The following is an 18,767-nucleotide window of genomic DNA, read 5'->3' as shown; positions in this document are numbered from 1 at the left end:
TATATATATATATATTTATTTGTATAGAATATATCATATAATAATCTTAATAATTAATTGTTAACAAACGCGCGTTACAATGCTCATTAGATAATATATCGATGTATCACTCTTGACAATATTACAAATTGCGTGAATAATGCAATTGTATACGATACACAAGAGAGAACCGCAGGAAACTAACTCACACGGTAGTCGAGATAGGACTACTAAATAAAATGAGACGCTATTTGAAAAAGTAGTGCCAGAAAACCTTGACCGAGGAAAGGAAGTGTGAAGTAAAGGAGATTCTTGGCGCGCGAGCTCGTCCATCTTTGTTTGCAGCACACGATCGCACAAAACAACTGCTAATCGTACGACGTTTATATATGCGACGACGTATAATGTTACTTCTCGAACACGGCGATTTCTGCGAAGATAAGATAAGCGCGTATTCCTAGAAAGCACAGAGACCCTTAAAGGAGAAAGAATGAAGCGATACGTTCAACACTTATTTCGTTTCTCAGCAGTCAGATTGTCGTATAATGATTCAAAAAATATACGTCGAATTCAATAAATACGCTAAAGTTTCACGTCCTGTACCATCTGACACCATAGATTATTGCGTCAAAGTTTTCATCTAGAGATTATTATCAATCATTATTTCTTGGAAACGTAAATTGACACAGTATCAATATTTATCGCATTTAAAACATGCTATTCCAAATTCTCTACTGCTATGTATATTGTATCGCGTTTGAGAGATATAGAACTTTTCTTTATTCCAACAAACAAATTAATATGTAAAGATATTTGATATTAACAATTTTAGCAACATTGCTATAAATTTTAAAGTGAGAAATAATTTGTGTTGCATAAATAAAACAATAAGTCTTCCTTTCTTTTGAAATATATATCTGTCTAGGCGTTGATAAAACTCAATAAGCAGTAAGTATAAGTTGTAAAAGACTATTATACATTATACAATTGTTATTGCATTATTTTCTGTTTTAAAGCATTTATAGCAATGTTATGCACACGTTATAATCACATTGGGTTCGAACGTAATTATATAAAAAATTATACGAAAGCAACAAATGCATTACATACAATTTCTATCACTCGGAATACATAACCTATGTAAATTTCAAAAAATTCGAAGAGAAGATACTCTTACAATTAGACTGAATCGTTTACCCACGAAATTATAAAGTCGCAAATTGCAAACCTGATCGCAATCGAAGATATCAAATCGCATCATGTATACAAGGCCGCAAAAAGTTGACGGTTGAATAATATCGATACGCGAAAGAAATACGTTACGTGAATTTAAAACTATATACCTATATACATACACGTGACGTCATACATGACGAGTGCGCTTTCAAACTTGAAGATAGCTTCCAGATCAAATGCATCGCGTCTATCGAAACCATAGATGTAGAAAGTATTTATAGAGTGCGCATATCCATTAGCAATACATGCGCCAAAATTAGAAAAAGAACGCAATGTCTCGGAAATATGTTTATCTCTTTTTAACTAGAGAGAAATTGTTCTTATGATAACCATAGTCTTATATTTGAGAAAGAAAAACCAGACTTTTGAGACGTTGCGTTCTTTTTCTAATTTTGGCGCAATATTTATTCGATACGCGCAGTCTATACTTCCTACGTCTATAGTTTCTACGTATAATCTAAACGAGACTATGTATTCGATCCGGAAGTAGCCATCGTCAAGTATCAAGATATTTATAAGTGTATGTATTCCATAGTCTCGGATCGTTCTCAGGATTAGTGCGTGTATCGCGCAGGAAAGCTAAAGTGGTTTTTAATACGAGCCACACAGAGCGAGGCTTCATGAGACGATAATTGCGCGAAATTATAAAATTGCAAATAACAGAGAGAGAGAGAGAGAGAGAGAGAGAGAGGTGGGCGACGTTTAACTTGTCGGCGCGTGGAAAATAATGATGTGAGGCGTGAGAGATTGACAGGTTATCGCGCGCAATTTCGGGCCGGTCGAGATCGTGTGCGGCGCGCACTTCACAACGAAGCGAGTCGGTGGCTGCGCGGGAGAGCGACGCGCATCGAGTCAGTCGCGCTCCGACCTTCGCCGCGGAAAGTCACGCTGGTGTCTCCTCGGTCTATGTGCGCGTCGTTCTCGATCGCCGTGCCGCGGATTATCGCGCAAGTGTTGTATACGAAGTGAGACGTACACGCCGATTGATAACGCGAGTGTTGTACTCGGTTTAATCGGTTGGTGCAAAAGTACGCCATTACGAAAATTCCATACCGGTCATCGTCCATCACCACGCGCGTCGTCAGAAAGAGAGAGATCATCGGTGGATGCTGTTTACGTCCTCCCAGTTGCCACGAAATCGTTCCAAGGACTGCTTGGTAAGTCATGTCATTCATCACACACACACATATACACATGACATATATATACATATATATGTACGTACGCGTGACAAGTGCGGCGTAGCAAAAAGATTCACGCCGGTGGAATCCGTGTCCCAGATAAGAGCAATGTTCGCGGCGGGAACGTTACGTTTTCAAATCATACATGCATAATGCAATCACGTGACTGCAAGTTCATTCGATACGCGCTCCAATGAAGTTGCCGCAGACGCGGTTTTGTAAAGCGCTACGTAAGAATATTTGATGAAGAAATGTTCCGTTGTCTCAGTCAGATATATATTGATTTTATCCATCTTTTATTTCACGCGAGAGAAAAATTAAAAAGAAAGAAAAAAAAATCTGTCAACGGATTCTAATCGTAGTAATGCGTGTACACTTAATTTTACTAAATACTCCTACAAGTTTATTGCAAAACATGACGTAACACATCGCTTCTAGAGTAAATAAAAACGTGTCAATAAAAATAATAGAAAAATTGCTGAAACTGTTTACGGAAACTGTTTGTCGTCGGTATTTTTAATAAAAATATTTTCCAATATTTATCACACGCGACGTTCCTTTTTACATTCTCTATATCCCGAATAGACATTTTATATAGATATTACAATGAACGATGATGGGAAGAGAGCTATTCTTAGAACCCGGTCAGCATTTTATCATGTGTATGAAGTTGGCATATCAATTGTCAGCATATCAAAAAAAAAGTGGAGTTCTCTTCGCATACAGCCGAGTTCTATAGTTCCTGATAAATTTTAACAATAGTTCTGGTCATTTAACATAAATAACGGAAGTTGAGAAATGATATGCTAACTTCCCGCGAAGTCAGCATATCATATCAATTTTTCGAAATTTACTCCATTGAATTTTATAGTTTTCGACGAGTTCTATAGTTCTATAACATAGTTCCGACCGTAGGCTACCTCCAAAATTTTTTAAACAATTATTTTACCCGAAAAACTCGTATTTTCGAGTATAGAGGTGATATGCTGGCCGTATTTCGAGAGTTCTGATTATTATAAAATAGTTCTCGTGTAGTTCTGAACGTATTAATGCATTTTCTAAAGAGTTCCCATGATAAAAACAATTAAAAAAATTTTTAAACAATTATTTTACCCGAAAAACTCGTATTTTCGAGTATAGAGGTGATATGCTGGCCGTATTTCGAGAGTTCTGATTATTATAAAATAGTTCTCGTGTAGTTCTGAACGTATTAATGCATTTTCTAAAGAGTTCCCATGATAAAAACAATTAAAAAAATTTTTAAACAATTATTTTACCCGAAAAACTCGTATTTTCGAGTATAGAGGTGATATGCTGGCCGTATTTCGAGAGTTCTGATTATTATAAAATAGTTCTCGTGTAGTTCTGAACGTATTAATGCATTTTCTAAAGAGTTCCCATGATAAAAACAATTAAAAAAATTTTTAAACAATTATTTTACCCGAAAAACTCGTATTTTCGAGTATAGAGGTGATATGCTGGCCGTATTTCGAGAGTTCTGATTATTATAAAATAGTTCTCGTGTAGTTCTGAACGTATTAATGCATTTTCTAAAGAGTTCCCATGATAAAAACAATTAAAAAAATTTTTAAACAATTATTTTACCCGAAAAACTCGTATTTTCGAGTATAGAGGTGATATGCTGGCCGTATTTCGAGAGTTCTGATTATTATAAAATAGTTCTCGTGTAGTTCTGAACGTATTAATGCATTTTCTAAAGAGTTCCCATGATAAAAACAATTAAAAAAATTTTTAAACAATTATTTTACCCGAAAAACTCGTATTTTCGAGTATAGAGGTGATATGCTGGCCGTATTTCGAGAGTTCTGATTATTATAAAATAGTTCTCGTGTAGTTCTGAACGTATTAATGCATTTTCTAAAAAGTTCCCATGATAAAAACAATTAAAAAAATTTTTAAACAATTATTTTACCCGAAAAACTCGTATTTTCGAGTATAGAGGTGATATGCTGGCCGTATTTCGAGAGTTCTGATTATTATAAAATAGTTCTCGTGTAGTTCTGAACGTATTAATGCATTTTCTAAAAAGTTCCCATGATAAAAACAATTAAAAAAATTTTTAAACAATTATTTTACCCGAAAAACTCGTATTTTCGAGTATAGAGGTGATATGCTGGCCGTATTTCGAGAGTTCTGATTATTATAAAATAGTTCTCGTGTAGTTCTGAACGTATTAATGCATTTTCTAAAAAGTTCCCATGATAAAAACAATTAAAAAAATTTTTAAACAATTATTTTACCCGAAAAACTCGTATTTTCGAGTATAGAGGTGATATGCTGGCCGTATTTCGAGAGTTCTGATTATTATAAAATAGTTCTCGTGTAGTTCTGAACGTATTAATGCATTTTCTAAAAAGTTCCCATGATAAAAACAATTAAATTGCGTTCTTTTTCTAATTTTGGCGCAATATTTATTCGATACGCGCAGTCTATACTTCCTACGTCTATAGTTTCTACGTATAATCTAAACGAGACTATGTATTCGATCCGGAAGTAGCCATCGTCAAGTATCAAGATATTTATAAGTGTATGTATTCCATAGTCTCGGATCGTTCTCAGGATTAGTGCGTGTATCGCGCAGGAAAGCTAAAGTGGTTTTTAATACGAGCCACACAGAGCGAGGCTTCATGAGACGATAATTGCGCGAAATTATAAAATTGCAAATAAGAGAGAGAGAGAGAGAGGTGGGCGACGTTTAACTTGTCGGCGCGTGGAAAATAATGATGTGAGGCGTGAGAGATTGACAGGTTATCGCGCGCAATTTCGGGCCGGTCGAGATCGTGTGCGGCGCGCACTTCACAACGAAGCGAGTCGGTGGCTGCGCGGGAGAGCGACGCGCATCGAGTCAGTCGCGCTCCGACCTTCGCCGCGGAAAGTCACGCTGGTGTCTCCTCGGTCTATGTGCGCGTCGTTCTCGATCGCCGTGCCGCGGATTATCGCGCAAGTGTTGTATACGAAGTGAGACGTACACGCCGATTGATAACGCGAGTGTTGTACTCGGTTTAATCGGTTGGTGCAAAAGTACGCCATTACGAAAATTCCATACCGGTCATCGTCCATCACCACGCGCGTCGTCAGAAAGAGAGAGATCATCGGTGGATGCTGTTTACGTCCTCCCAGTTGCCACGAAATCGTTCCAAGGACTGCTTGGTAAGTCATGTCATTCATCACACACACACATATACACATGACATATATATACATATATATGTACGTACGCGTGACAAGTGCGGCGTAGCAAAAAGATTCACGCCGGTGGAATCCGTGTCCCAGATAAGAGCAATGTTCGCGGCGGGAACGTTACGTTTTCAAATCATACATGCATAATGCAATCACGTGACTGCAAGTTCATTCGATACGCGCTCCAATGAAGTTGCCGCAGACGCGGTTTTGTAAAGCGCTACGTAAGAATATTTGATGAAGAAATGTTCCGTTGTCTCAGTCAGATATATATTGATTTTATCCATCTTTTATTTCACGCGAGAGAAAAATTAAAAAGAAAGAAAAAAAAATCTGTCAACGGATTCTAATCGTAGTAATGCGTGTACACTTAATTTTACTAAATACTCCTACAAGTTTATTGCAAAACATGACGTAACACATCGCTTCTAGAGTAAATAAAAACGTGTCAATAAAAATAATAGAAAAATTGCTGAAACTGTTTACGGAAACTGTTTGTCGTCGGTATTTTTAATAAAAATATTTTCCAATATTTATCACACGCGACGTTCCTTTTTACATTCTCTATATCCCGAATAGACATTTTATATAGATATTACAATGAACGATGATGGGAAGAGAGCTATTCTTAGAACCCGGTCAGCATTTTATCATGTGTATGAAGTTGGCATATCAGAAACTGTTTACGGAAACTGTTTGTCGTCGGTATTTTTAATAAAAATATTTTCCAATATTTATCACACGCGACGTTCCTTTTTACATTCTCTATATCCCGAATAGACATTTTATATAGATATTACAATGAACGATGATGGGAAGAGAGCTATTCTTAGAACCCGGTCAGCATTTTATCCGCGCGTTGTAAATATAGATTGCTCATTTAAGCGTGCAAATTTTTCATATTCACAGAAGGCAAACATACGCTCCGAAAAATCGGAACGCGCGCTGCCAGTCTTTACTTTCCGGACTGTAAATATGCTGACAAGGGTAGATTTTCGTGGTAAATAGAAGCGCGTATTCTATTCGTGTCAATATTCGCAGTACGAGTGACTGTTTTAACTCTAGAGTTAGTCGATGAATGACGATCTTTTCTTTTTTGTAATCAAACCGGCTAGAATGTGTTATATATAGTCGTATACTTTTACAATGTTTCTGTTTGAACAATCAAATCAATCAATGTTTCATTTTTGTAATTGAAATATGCGGTCGAAATATTTCAATCGCTTTTCATATTGTATATAATATGGAACGAGTGAGATGTTTTTTTTTATATATATAATTTTATTCATTTATTTTTTATTTCATAACGTAAACGAATTTAACGTAAACGATATTAAATAAAAAATATCTGTTGTTTCGAGCTATTCTTAGAACCCGGTCAGCATTTTATCCGCGCGTTGTAAATATAGATTGCTCATTTAAGCGTGCAAATTTTTCATATTCACAGAAGGCAAACATACGCTCCGAAAAATCGGAACGCGCGCTGCCAGTCTTTACTTTCCGGACTGTAAATATGCTGACAAGGGTAGATTTTCGTGGTAAATAGAAGCGCGTATTCTATTCGTGTCAATATTCGCAGTACGAGTGACTGTTTTAACTCTAGAGTTAGTCGATGAATGACGATCTTTTCTTTTTTGTAATCAAACCGGCTAGAATGTGTTATATATAGTCGTATACTTTTACAATGTTTCTGTTTGAACAATCAAATCAATCAATGTTTCATTTTTGTAATTGAAATATGCGGTCGAAATATTTCAATCGCTTTTCATATTGTATATAATATGGAACGAGTGAGATGTTTTTTTTTATATATATAATTTTATTCATTTATTTTTTATTTCATAACGTAAACGAATGATATTAAATAAAAAATCTCTGTTGTTTTGCTAACAATTAGCTGAAAATGAAATGAAAGTGCTGGCAAACGTACCGGGCTTTTGGTATTAAAATCGCTAGTTAAACGTGCTTAGGAAACAAATTTCGCAGATAATCCAAGAAACGACGGTACTCAGCGCTACGTGATCTTTTTATTCTCACGTAGCATCGATCGTATATTTAATCAAAAAAAAAAAAAATATCAAACTGCAATGCGACGAGAACGTGGACTAATGTTTTCCGATTTAAATACCTTGAAATCTAATTACACGCGTACTTGTTTTGACAATGCACGGAGAAAGAGATTACGGACGGTTGAGAGGGGAGAAATAGAGAAAATTCTCTCTGCCGGTTCGTTCCGGTTGTACCGGTTCGAGTCGTATAGAGCCTGCGAAGGAGACGTGTGGATAGACAGACGAGAGAGAGATAGAGAGAGAGAGAGAGAGACGGAGAGAGAGAGAGAGATATAGTTGATTGATAAGAAATCCGTCACGTGTACATTACAACTTCCTCTCTCTGTAAATCCTGCGGTATTCAGAGATAGCGATGCTAATACTTGATCATTAGTAAAATTAATTCTACTATATCTGGATCGTAAAGTAAACTGCATACTGGGGGATTTTTGTGTTTTAAATTCTATCTACATCTTTAATGCATTTAAAAATCTGTAAAGTTTTAATTTTCAATTCCCTTATAATAATTGCAATAATCGTTGTAGCCAATAAGAGTATTTATAAGTATTTATAATTGTTGTTTCTTTTTTATAATTGTGGGAATCACAGAAGAGGAAAAAACAATTGCTTGTACAAAAGAGAAAATTCTAGAAAATAAATTAATAAAAGCAGTTGAGTACTTTTTTTTTTTCTTGGTACTTGGATATATTTGAGAAATTCAGCAAATACAGCAGCGATTGTGAGATTAATAAACTTGTTATGTAAATTATGTATTTGTAAGCGAATTGAGTTATATGCCCTTAAGTAATATGTCGAGCTTGTAAACTAAAATATCCCGCGGGTGTTCTATCTCATTGGAGTACCAAAATATGTACTCCGTACGAGTATTGGGGTACACATGGAGCAGTTACTTTCGCGTTAAAGTAACACGTTTGTGCAACACGCCGACCCCACACGTTTGTGTCTCTCTCATCCCCCTTTCTCTCTCTCTTTCTCTCTTTCCCGGGATATTGCGTGTTGGGCACAATTCGAGGTTTATTCGAGTCTCGGAGTTGTCGTTCCCGCCGAAGCTGGGAGAGTCGCTTCCCCGTAATATCCGTTATTCGGTTCCGCGAGCTCGGAAGTTGCCGCGAACGTTGACGGGATTTATCTCTCTCTCTCGGCCAAAGTTGCCGGGAAAATAAGGCGAGCCTTCCGGTCGTCGCGTTGCTCGTTGGAGCGATGTGACGGGGTTCAAATTCAGGGTCTTATGAAAGAGCTTAGGCATCCTGCTCCGAGATTCATCGGCGCTCGACAGGAGATCGCTGCGCTGTTCCGGGATTAAAGCTGAACGCAATCGTTTCACGGAATTGTAAACAAGTAGTTCTAGTTTGAGAGCGTTTATGCGTGTGAAAAATAAGTGGTGGATAAGAAGATTAATATAAAAAAATAGAGTACTACTATAAATTTCTATAAATTAATTTTTTTTTATAGTTTACTATAAATTTTCGTATATAAATATAGCAGATATTTATATACAAAAATTTATAGTAAAATTTAAAGAGAATCTATATGTAAAGCTCTCTACACTCAAAAAAGTGGTTTTGCAACTACAGCAAAAATTTTCTGGGTGCGCAAAATTAACTGAGGTACATAAATGATTAGCAAATACTGTGATATCGCATATGTTTCGCATTTAATCAATCTAAGTGACAGAGACAGAATTTATATCTGAACTGTTTGTGAAATTTAGAAAGAATGTTTTTCTGTGGCGCCTATCCATGTAAGGCCAATCATACTTGTTATAAAGTTTGACTGTGGTACACAGAAAAAATTAGCGACAAGAAACAAATGAATATATAATCCTCACATATAACATATTTGTATAATGCGCCCAATCTATCTAGCTCTTTTAAACAATTTCTCTCAATTTTTCGATGCTGCAGTTATAATTGGCAGTTATATTTCTCACAAAGATCGTTCTAGCTGTAGTATCGAAACTCATATTTATCCAATGCAGTGATTAACATTTGGCAATGGGACCTAAATTTTCTAGAAGATATTATTAGAATATTGCTGCTATAAATTCTATATGTAACAGACAATATTCTAACAGATACAAAAAATAGCGATAAATTTTTGTTGTGACACCTAGAAATCTACCTATATCAGCAAGACATTTTTTTGAGTGTACATTAGAGTCGATATCTCTGAAAAATAACAATCTCAGAATGGTCATTGAAATACTTTTTGCTGATTATGTTGATTTTTCATAGAATAAAAAAATATCCATTAACAAACATTTTATAACAATATTATCCATTATTCCGGATGAGAAGTTAGCATAAGTAACTCGTCGGAAATGAAATCTTGCATCGTGCACGACAATCGAGGGGAAGCGCAGAAACGTGTAGCGCGATGTTGTTTGAGATTCCGGTTTGAAGGCATTTTGCGGTTTCGTGGTGCGGCGTTAAGTGAATCATACGGGAGAGAGGGACGGTTAGAGCGCGGCGAAATAATTTTCTCTCGTTATGCCGAGCACCGCGACGCGTCGCCGAAAGATTTTAGCGTAACGATTCAGCATAATAGTGTTCTTTCGCATACGTTTCATATTCATCGTGCCAGCGGTCGTCGCGGCCGCCTCGAGGCCGCCCCTTAAAATAATCTCCGCCGCGAATCTAGGCTGCCGCGCTGAATAACGTCGTATCGCGAATACATTTCTAATTTGATTTACCTTGCTCGCCAACGCGGTTCTTGGCGCGATAAATCCACGTCGACGCTACGTAAGGGATCTACCAACAGAGTATTGCAGATCGTGTCGACGGAAAGTAGTAATTTACACATTAATAGTTTAACGAGACATTGTATCAGATTTAATCTTTGGAGAGAGTCTCTTTATAACTCGATATATTTTTATATGTAGAATAAACATAAAATAAGCAGAAATTAGTTTACGCGGAGTAAATATTATTTATAGTAAAAAGTACAATATAATTTTTGTAATCGTGGAACGTACTAACATATAAGAGAAATCACGATATTTTTATTCAATAATATTATATACATATTATATTTTACAAAGGAATATTGTTCAAATTATTCAAATATTTTAATGCGCAAACAAATACATCATAAATAATACAAATATAACAAATGTATAAATTACAATTTTTATAGTAATAAATATTTTAATATCGTTATATTCCAGCTTTACAATAAATATTATAAAAGGGAATCTATTGATATAATTTGTATCGTAAAATTTTCTCCATGTAGTGTGATGAACGATATTGTATGTAATATTTAATAAATTAATGTATTTTAATTTCCGCGAAGAAGAAAGAAACTTTCCATTTTTGAATAAAACAGATTTTTCAATTTTCTGAAAAATTGGTTTTAAGGAGGGAATCACTTCATAGTTGAAAAATTTGTGTTAAATTTAACAGATATCACATGTCCTAAACGGTCCACACAAATTTTTGTGATAATTTAACATAATATGAATATATTAAATAGTGACACTAATACTATGTTAATATTTTAACACAAAATAAATGCAAACCTCAAAGTAATTTGAAGTAAATTTTGTATAAAATTAACATATTTTTAAAGATAAAATTTACTTGGAAAAATGGTATTGACGGTCTGTAATCATTCTCATTCTTATTGTAGAATAAAATCAACATTTTTTTTCTATAAATTTTAACAGATAAATCCTGTTACTAATAATACATAACATATCTATTATGTAAAATTAAAAATATATGCACATTGTGTTAGTTCTACATTTTTTTTTCAGTTGTTTTAATAATTTAACATTGAGTTTAATTAACATAACAGCGATATGTTAAATTAATTTATGAATTTATTTATTAAATTCTAAAAGATATTATTATTAAATATTTAACATAAAAATTTTAACCTGTATATTTTTTAACAAGAAAACACAAATTTTCAAATTGTGTTCTCTTTTAAAATTTTTATGTCCCTGAAGAAGCAATCATATGTACGTGGCATCTGAAAAAAAAAAAAACGTTCGCGATGTTCAGTATCTCAAGAGATAAATGTAGCTTACAATTAGATGAGAAGAGCCGGATGTGCAGACTGATTGCTAATAGTGATAGATTGCGGGCGTGAGAGCGACGTGCTTGTCGATGTCACGCGTTTCGTCCTCCCTCGTCGTCGTTGCTTAACAGTTGCCTCGCAGGTGCGGTACACGTACGGAGTGTGCTCGTTTTCGGTGTCAAGTGTCTCGTTATCGTCGTTATCTGGCCCGCATTAGCTATACCGCGTCATCGGCATCGCCACAGCGCGCTTGTCAGGCAACTCGTGTCCGCCGAAGCGACGAATTGCACAATCTATGTTACGGCGGAACAAGGGCAAGATTATACGTCGCTGGATTATGCTTGGACGCAAACTTGCATCGCGAATACTTAAATTAGATCTATCCGGACGAGACGCCACCTCGATTCACGTTCTCTGTTTAAAATTTAAGTCCGTCGCGACGGAAGAAAATGAATATTTCACGGCGTAAGCAACGCGACGCTAGATCACGGTACGCTCTCTCTTATTTCCGTCGCTGAATCTTAACCAATTTCCGTTCCAGGAAAGATCGCGGATGAGTTATTGTTTTTTCTTTCTTTTTAAAGCTGATATATCTAAATTTTCGCGCTATGAAATATCAGATATAAAAGTGTTCATTCTTTCGAGATATTTTCCTGGATATCTTGAACGCTGCATTTCGCAATTTTCTCACCGCATGTACAACTTTGGAGACATCGATTGATATGGAAGGATGTTCATCTTTAGATTTCAAATTCGTGAAATAAAATTTATAGAAATTGTAATGCAAATTCAATACGATGCATAGGAATATACGCGGAATTTACATATAACGGAGAGAGAATTATATTCTCGAACGCGATTACGCAGCTGTTGGAGCGATACGTGTCGCAGCTTGCATTTGTGATTCAAGCTGGGAAGCGACACGTGCTCAAGCACGTTTGACGCTGTTTCTCTCTCCTTAATTCATCATTGCGTATGTTTATCGCCCGCGACAAGAGAGACTACATCGCGATGCCGACGTTACATGCCGATGGTTTGACAATCCCTTCGGCTGCCGCGATTAGTCTCGGTCCCGAATATATTTTGTTAACGCCGTTATATTCGGCGAATACACGCGCGTGAATAACATACGTCGCGCGTTACGTTATCGGATAGTTACGGAAGCTGGACATTATCACAGGTGCAAATTCGTTTCGCACTCATCGCGAGACTGGGAACGACGAATGCGCGTCTGACACACGCGCGTTATTTGCGCCGAGCTAGTCACTGTTCAATCTTGGAACGACATTTTTACGACTTCTCTCCCTTACATCTGCCGCTACAAGCCATTCCCGAAACGTGTCTGTGAAGTTGGCACGACTGTTGTTTGCCCACCTCTTCGGCGCTTATCTTCTTCTCGCTTAGCTTTGTACTTATCTCGTACACCGAGAGAGGCTATAAGCTCCGAATATATTTGGCATTGATGTTCCAATACTCCGTGTATCGCGTGATCTCCCATTCCTTCTGTATCTTTTGTGTACGTTCACCTACCTGACTTGTCATTTTTTTTCTTTATTGAATGCGTGACTAACGTTGTGTTATTAAACAATCGGAACTCTCTGTAAAAATGTTTCTAAAGGATAGAACTCTTATAGAACTGTCGAGAACTACCATTAGAACTGCAGAAAATCATCAGCACGACATATTTTCACCAAATGTCGTGCTGGATATTAAAAATTGATTAAAAATTATTAATTGGTGAAATATCGATCTGAAATTGCATATATGTGCTGAACTTGAACAGAACTATCCGGAACTCTTGCCAAAAATGATGATATTCAACGCGTTTTAATACTTTAGAGGGGAGGGTGTCGTGCTAGATTCGCGAAGTTAGCACGACATTTTTTCAATTTCGATTTTTTAATATAAGGAATGCGGAACTCTTTTTAATTTTTATCAGGAACTATAGAACTATAACAAGTGCTATTAGAACTCTTAGTTTTTTCTTGAAATTCGTAAAACGTCGTGCCAACTTCACAGACACTCCCGAAACGGCGTTACGAAATTTACAGGCTTGTTGTTTGCCCACCTCTTCGGCGCTTATCTTCTTCTCGCTTAGCTTTGTACATATCTCGTACACCGAGAGAGGCTATAAGCTCCGAATATATTTGGCATTGATGTTCCAATACTCCGTGTATCGCGTGATCTCCCATTCCTTCTGTATCTTTTGTGTACGTTCACCTACCTGACTTGTCATCTTTTTTCTTTATTGAATGCGTGACTAACGTTGTGTTATTAACTCGCTGATCTAATCGTGACGAGGCAAATTGAGCTTCTTAAATTCTTGGAATATATATTGGAATATAATGTATCTTGGAACGTGTTATTAAAAAAAGAAAAAACGTAAGCGCGAATATTATGTAACATATTATTCACATATCATGTAATATTTATTAAATTAAGAAAAGTTTTTAATCAGAATTTGTATTAAATCTACGCTAGAATTCCATACCACTGAAGGAGATTGGCTTTGAAACTTATCTCGTATGAATCGACTCGCGGCTATTATTCTGCATTCATATTTCACTGAATACGATCTCGCAACATACAAGAAATTAATTTAATTGTCCCCAGCCGCTTCGTTTTTGAGCAACATTGCAGAACAATCTCGTTATATCCCGACAGTCAAATCGTAACTCGGAGCGCAATTTGTTTTTTACCTGTTGCAAATACGGTACAGATGGAAAGGGGGAGCGAGCCGGCTAATTTGCCTATGTTGCATTCATTCGTAGCGTTGTCTTTTTTTTTTCGAAATAATCGCCTGGCGGATCGTGCTGCGCGAACGGGGGAAAAATCGATATATACCTCGCGTCAACATTTTCGCAGCTTTCATTTTAATGTTGCATATTGATAGTGAAGACGGAAAGTATATAAGAAAACGAGCTTACATATATTCAGCGTTGCCAACTCAGTGACTTTGTCACCAGATTTAGTACCTTCTATCACTCTCCCAATGACAATTTTTTTCATTTGTGACCGGTACCTAAACTGGTGACATTTGAACTCTGATGCAGTGATTTCTGGTGACATGCATTCAAACGTATTTCAAACATTGAAACTCTCTAATACATTTTAAAGGGTTATATATATATTATTACCTATGCTCTTTTAATTCCGAATTTCACTCCAGAAACGTATTCTTTATGAAAAAAAAATTAGCGGTCGCCCAATAGTTTCAAAAATTATAAAAATCGATTTTTGGCAAACGTGATTGCTGAATTTTGAAACCATTAAGCGACTTCTAAATTTTTCCTTTGGCTAGATCATTTGCGAGGAAATACTATTATATTTATAGGAATATATTTTTGAGCCGAGACTCGCAATTAAAAAATAAAGCTTAAAATGTTACCAATATATTTTCATATATATGCATATAGCAGGTGCAACTTATTATATCCAAAGAATATGTTCTACGTTCTATAAAATATTATTCTATTATTAATAATATATATTTGTTTAAGTCGAAACATTTTAAAGATGTTAAAACATTTAAAAAGGTTTTTCAAAATAAAAAACACGTAAAAATATTTAGTGACTTTTGTTTCCAAACTGTGATCTTTTCAGCTAGTGACACGCCGAAATTCTGCGTTGGCAACGCTGTATATATTGCACAGGAATGTCGAAGTTCGAAATGTGCATAATGAGAAATCAAGAATTTCCGTGCTAAATATTACCGACTTTGTCTTGAACGTGATCAAAGTTTGATAAATGCAATACATTTACGATGAGCTTTCCTTAGAAATTGCTACCCGTAATTTCTGTTACATCATGGTTCACGCGAGAAGAGGAAAGATGTGTAGATATAGTGGAGGCCCGAGGCGAAACGCGATAGCATCGCAAACTGACCCACATCTCCGCGGTTATGTTCACGCGACGTGGCTCTTGATGAAAGCATTAAAATTAGAAATGTCCGGTATTGTCTTCGAGGTTGACTGCATTCCAATTTCGATTCTCCGTTCGTACACATTAAAATTGCGAAAGTGCTCTCTCTTAGCCCCGAATTCGCTTCCTGAACGCGTAGTATTCTTAACGGTCGCACTTAATCTTCTAATTTGTTGTAAAACTACGTGACCCGTATAACGCTTCGTACGTAATGACCGATCACGGCGTTTCCTAGTATCAATGTAATGAAGTTTCTATAGATTGCGATCTTATTTCTCGTCGTCGTGAAAATCACAATAACTTCGTGAAAGATTGTACGCTCGCGAAAATTGCGATGAGATGAAAATATTTTATTTCTTGAAAATATCGTGGAATAGTCTATTTTTACATTTGTCTCGTCTTTTGAGATTAATTGTATTCTTAGGATAAATAAAGTCAATGAGTAAATAGCTAAGAAAATAGAATAATTTTTTATTTTTCTTTTAATAAAAATTTTATTTGCGGAAGAGATTCTGTAAAATATTAGATGTTGATATGAATAAAAGAAATTGATTTTGAAATATTTCAAGAATATTAAATGATATCACATGATTCACATGAATATTTTTATAATGAGCGAAGTAAGAAAAATATATCTCGTAGAGATGAAAGCCTTTTGTTAAGCAAAGTGCCTATAGAACGGATGCGTTGTGATTCATTAACGATACGATATGAGGTTTGCCTATGAAGAATGTCAAGTAATTATATAGTCACTGATCGCCTATTATTAAGTGCCGAGAAATGACTCAGTCATTCGCAAACGATTACCATCGCTCGTACTTTGATATTATTGCATCATAATTTTCTAAAAATAACACTCACTATTACGGTTCTTATAAAAAATGAAAAGATTTAAAGAAATTTTAAGAACGATATCGCTCTGAAAAGGAGAAACAAAGTCAAGTCGAGCGATTAACGAAATTATCGCGAAAGAAAGATGAATAAAAAACAAAGTATTAATTACACGATTAAAATTCGGTCCTTTATATGATGTCATAATTGCGCGCGGGTATAAAGTCCATATGCTGGAACGTAATGTCAAAATTGCGTGGGGCTTACGATCGAAGCACGCTGCATAGGTTATTGCGTGCCATGCGTGCGGTAACATGAATTTAATGAAGCATTATCTCGCGCAATATAAAGGCGTTTGCAATATTGCGTTGCCTTTCCAGTGCGCATTGGCTGCGTGGGTAGAGCGGAATGATCGGTCGCGCGCGCAAAATGAAGGTGAATGAGCGCTCGTAAAGCCCGCAACTGAAGCCGCAAGAGATTCCATATATCTCATCAAGAATATATATATATATACTTAAAAAAAAAATGGGGAATGCTTTTCATACCCTAAAAATTGGGCTATTTTCAAACCGCTGGAACTCGACGAAAAATCATCGTAGACAAAAAATTAAAAAAGCTAAAAATTTTGAAGCTTAAAGTTTCTATTTTAATACGCTATTAGCAATTTTTCAAAATTTTTCTATTTTCCTTGTTTTGTGTTTTAAAAAAGAATTGTTTTGTTCCTTAAAATTATGTATTTTTACTCTGCAGTTCGATAAAAAAAAATTTCTTTTGAAAAATTCAACTCAAGTTCCATAAACTACAACATTCTGTTTACAAAATGCTTTTTTTAAAATTTTTCTACGGTTTTTTTTGAGCGAGTTACACGATTTTGAAAATAAACCTGTATTTTATAGAAATTAAAAAAAAAACTTAAAAAGACGATTAAATGACGTTATTTCTGTGACGATAATATGTCGTCAAAAATATCACGTCTGTGTTACGTCATTATTTAGTCGACTGACGTCATATGACGAGAAATGACCTTAAAATAACGTTATAATAGCGACACCTTGTTACTTGGGTACGTATATAAATGTAGTTACGAGCCTGAGGGTGCGAATTCTACTGCAATATTATTGGCAAACTTTGATCACTTATAACTCAAAAACTATTGTAGCCTCGATATTTTTGTATTAAAATTTTTTACTCCATTTTGCCTCTAGAATACGCTATTAAAATATTGTACGGAGGTTGTGAGACACCCTGTATATATATGATTTTATATATATATATATATATATATACATATACATATACATATACATATATAGCGATGTTGCGCATTAAACTGTAATCTTTTATTTGACGATGAATTTATTTAGGGCGATGCGTGTCCGATGCGATGACGGATTTGGCACGTGCTAGAACAGAGTTTGACCAGTTGATCGTTTCAAAGGACTGTCCACAGTCAAGCACGCGTGTAATTTCACGAAAATGCAACGCTGCATACCACACGCGCTATATTCACTTTGAGCGAAACAGTTTATGTCTCGCTCAAAACGTATTTATTTATTTAACAATACCGGGTACGCGCGCAGAAAATTTGTGGTTTCGTGTAAAATAAAATAAATATGGTCCACCTCTCATTGTATGTGATCGATTTTTATTGGGTTGCACGAGATAGAATTGCGTAAGATTTATTGTATTGCGTTTGTAATTTCGCGTCTTTGTTTGCATCGCAAAATGTTGCGCGCGATATAGATTCACTGAGCGATTATCGACTCATTGTTTCATTCGAATATTTAACGCCATGCAAATACCTAACAAATCTCACGTTAAATCGGTTTATCGCACTTTTAAATTGTATATAATATTTCTCACTTTTTTTATTTTTATTTCTCTTTCGGGATTTATATGTCACTGCGTAATGTCTATTTATCTCGCTAAGATTAGCTCACGTGACGTTTTGTAACATTTCTTACGCCGCGCCGCCTCATTACGTCGCGCGATATTTGCGATTCATTAACATTGTCCGTTTCGCGATCATCTTTCTCGAGTCCTCCACAATACGAATTTTCGCCTCGGAGCATTAATTAAAACATATCTCCGCGATTTACACCTCGTTAATTTTGTCCGGCTTTACGATTTCGATATCTGCGTGAGATCGCAAATTGGCCGACGCGACTCTCGCAGGTAGTCTGTTAATTACGCTAATAGTCTTTTGTATGCCGTTCGTTTCGCCGCAACTTCAGGTTACCCTTTAAATCTCGCCGATTCACGAATCGCTGCCTTAAAAGGCAATCTCTGCCCTTTTTCTACTTATTTTTTTTTTTTTTGTCTTTTC

The 18,767-nt window shown here is 35.8% G+C and overlaps 1 protein-coding gene across 1 annotated transcript in view; it reads left to right on the top strand.

The window, feature by feature from the left end:
- The first annotated feature begins 5,211 nt into the window (after nucleotides 1–5,211).
- The window catches only part of LOC115245927 (CD151 antigen-like), a 110,571-nt gene continuing 97,015 nt past the window's right edge, over nucleotides 5,212–18,767 (top strand). The window contains exon 1 of the mRNA XM_029824427.1: nucleotides 5,212–5,567. The gene's annotated coding sequence lies outside the window, so the exon portion shown is untranslated. The remainder of the gene's footprint in view (nucleotides 5,568–18,767) is intronic.

Source organism: Formica exsecta, unplaced genomic scaffold, assembly GCF_003651465.1.
Source record: "Formica exsecta isolate Colony F162 unplaced genomic scaffold, ASM365146v1 scaffold137, whole genome shotgun sequence".
NCBI lineage: Eukaryota > Metazoa > Arthropoda > Insecta > Hymenoptera > Formicidae > Formica > Formica exsecta.
The sequence above is the reverse complement of the archived record's forward strand: the minus strand, read 5'-3'. Positions and strand labels throughout refer to the sequence as shown.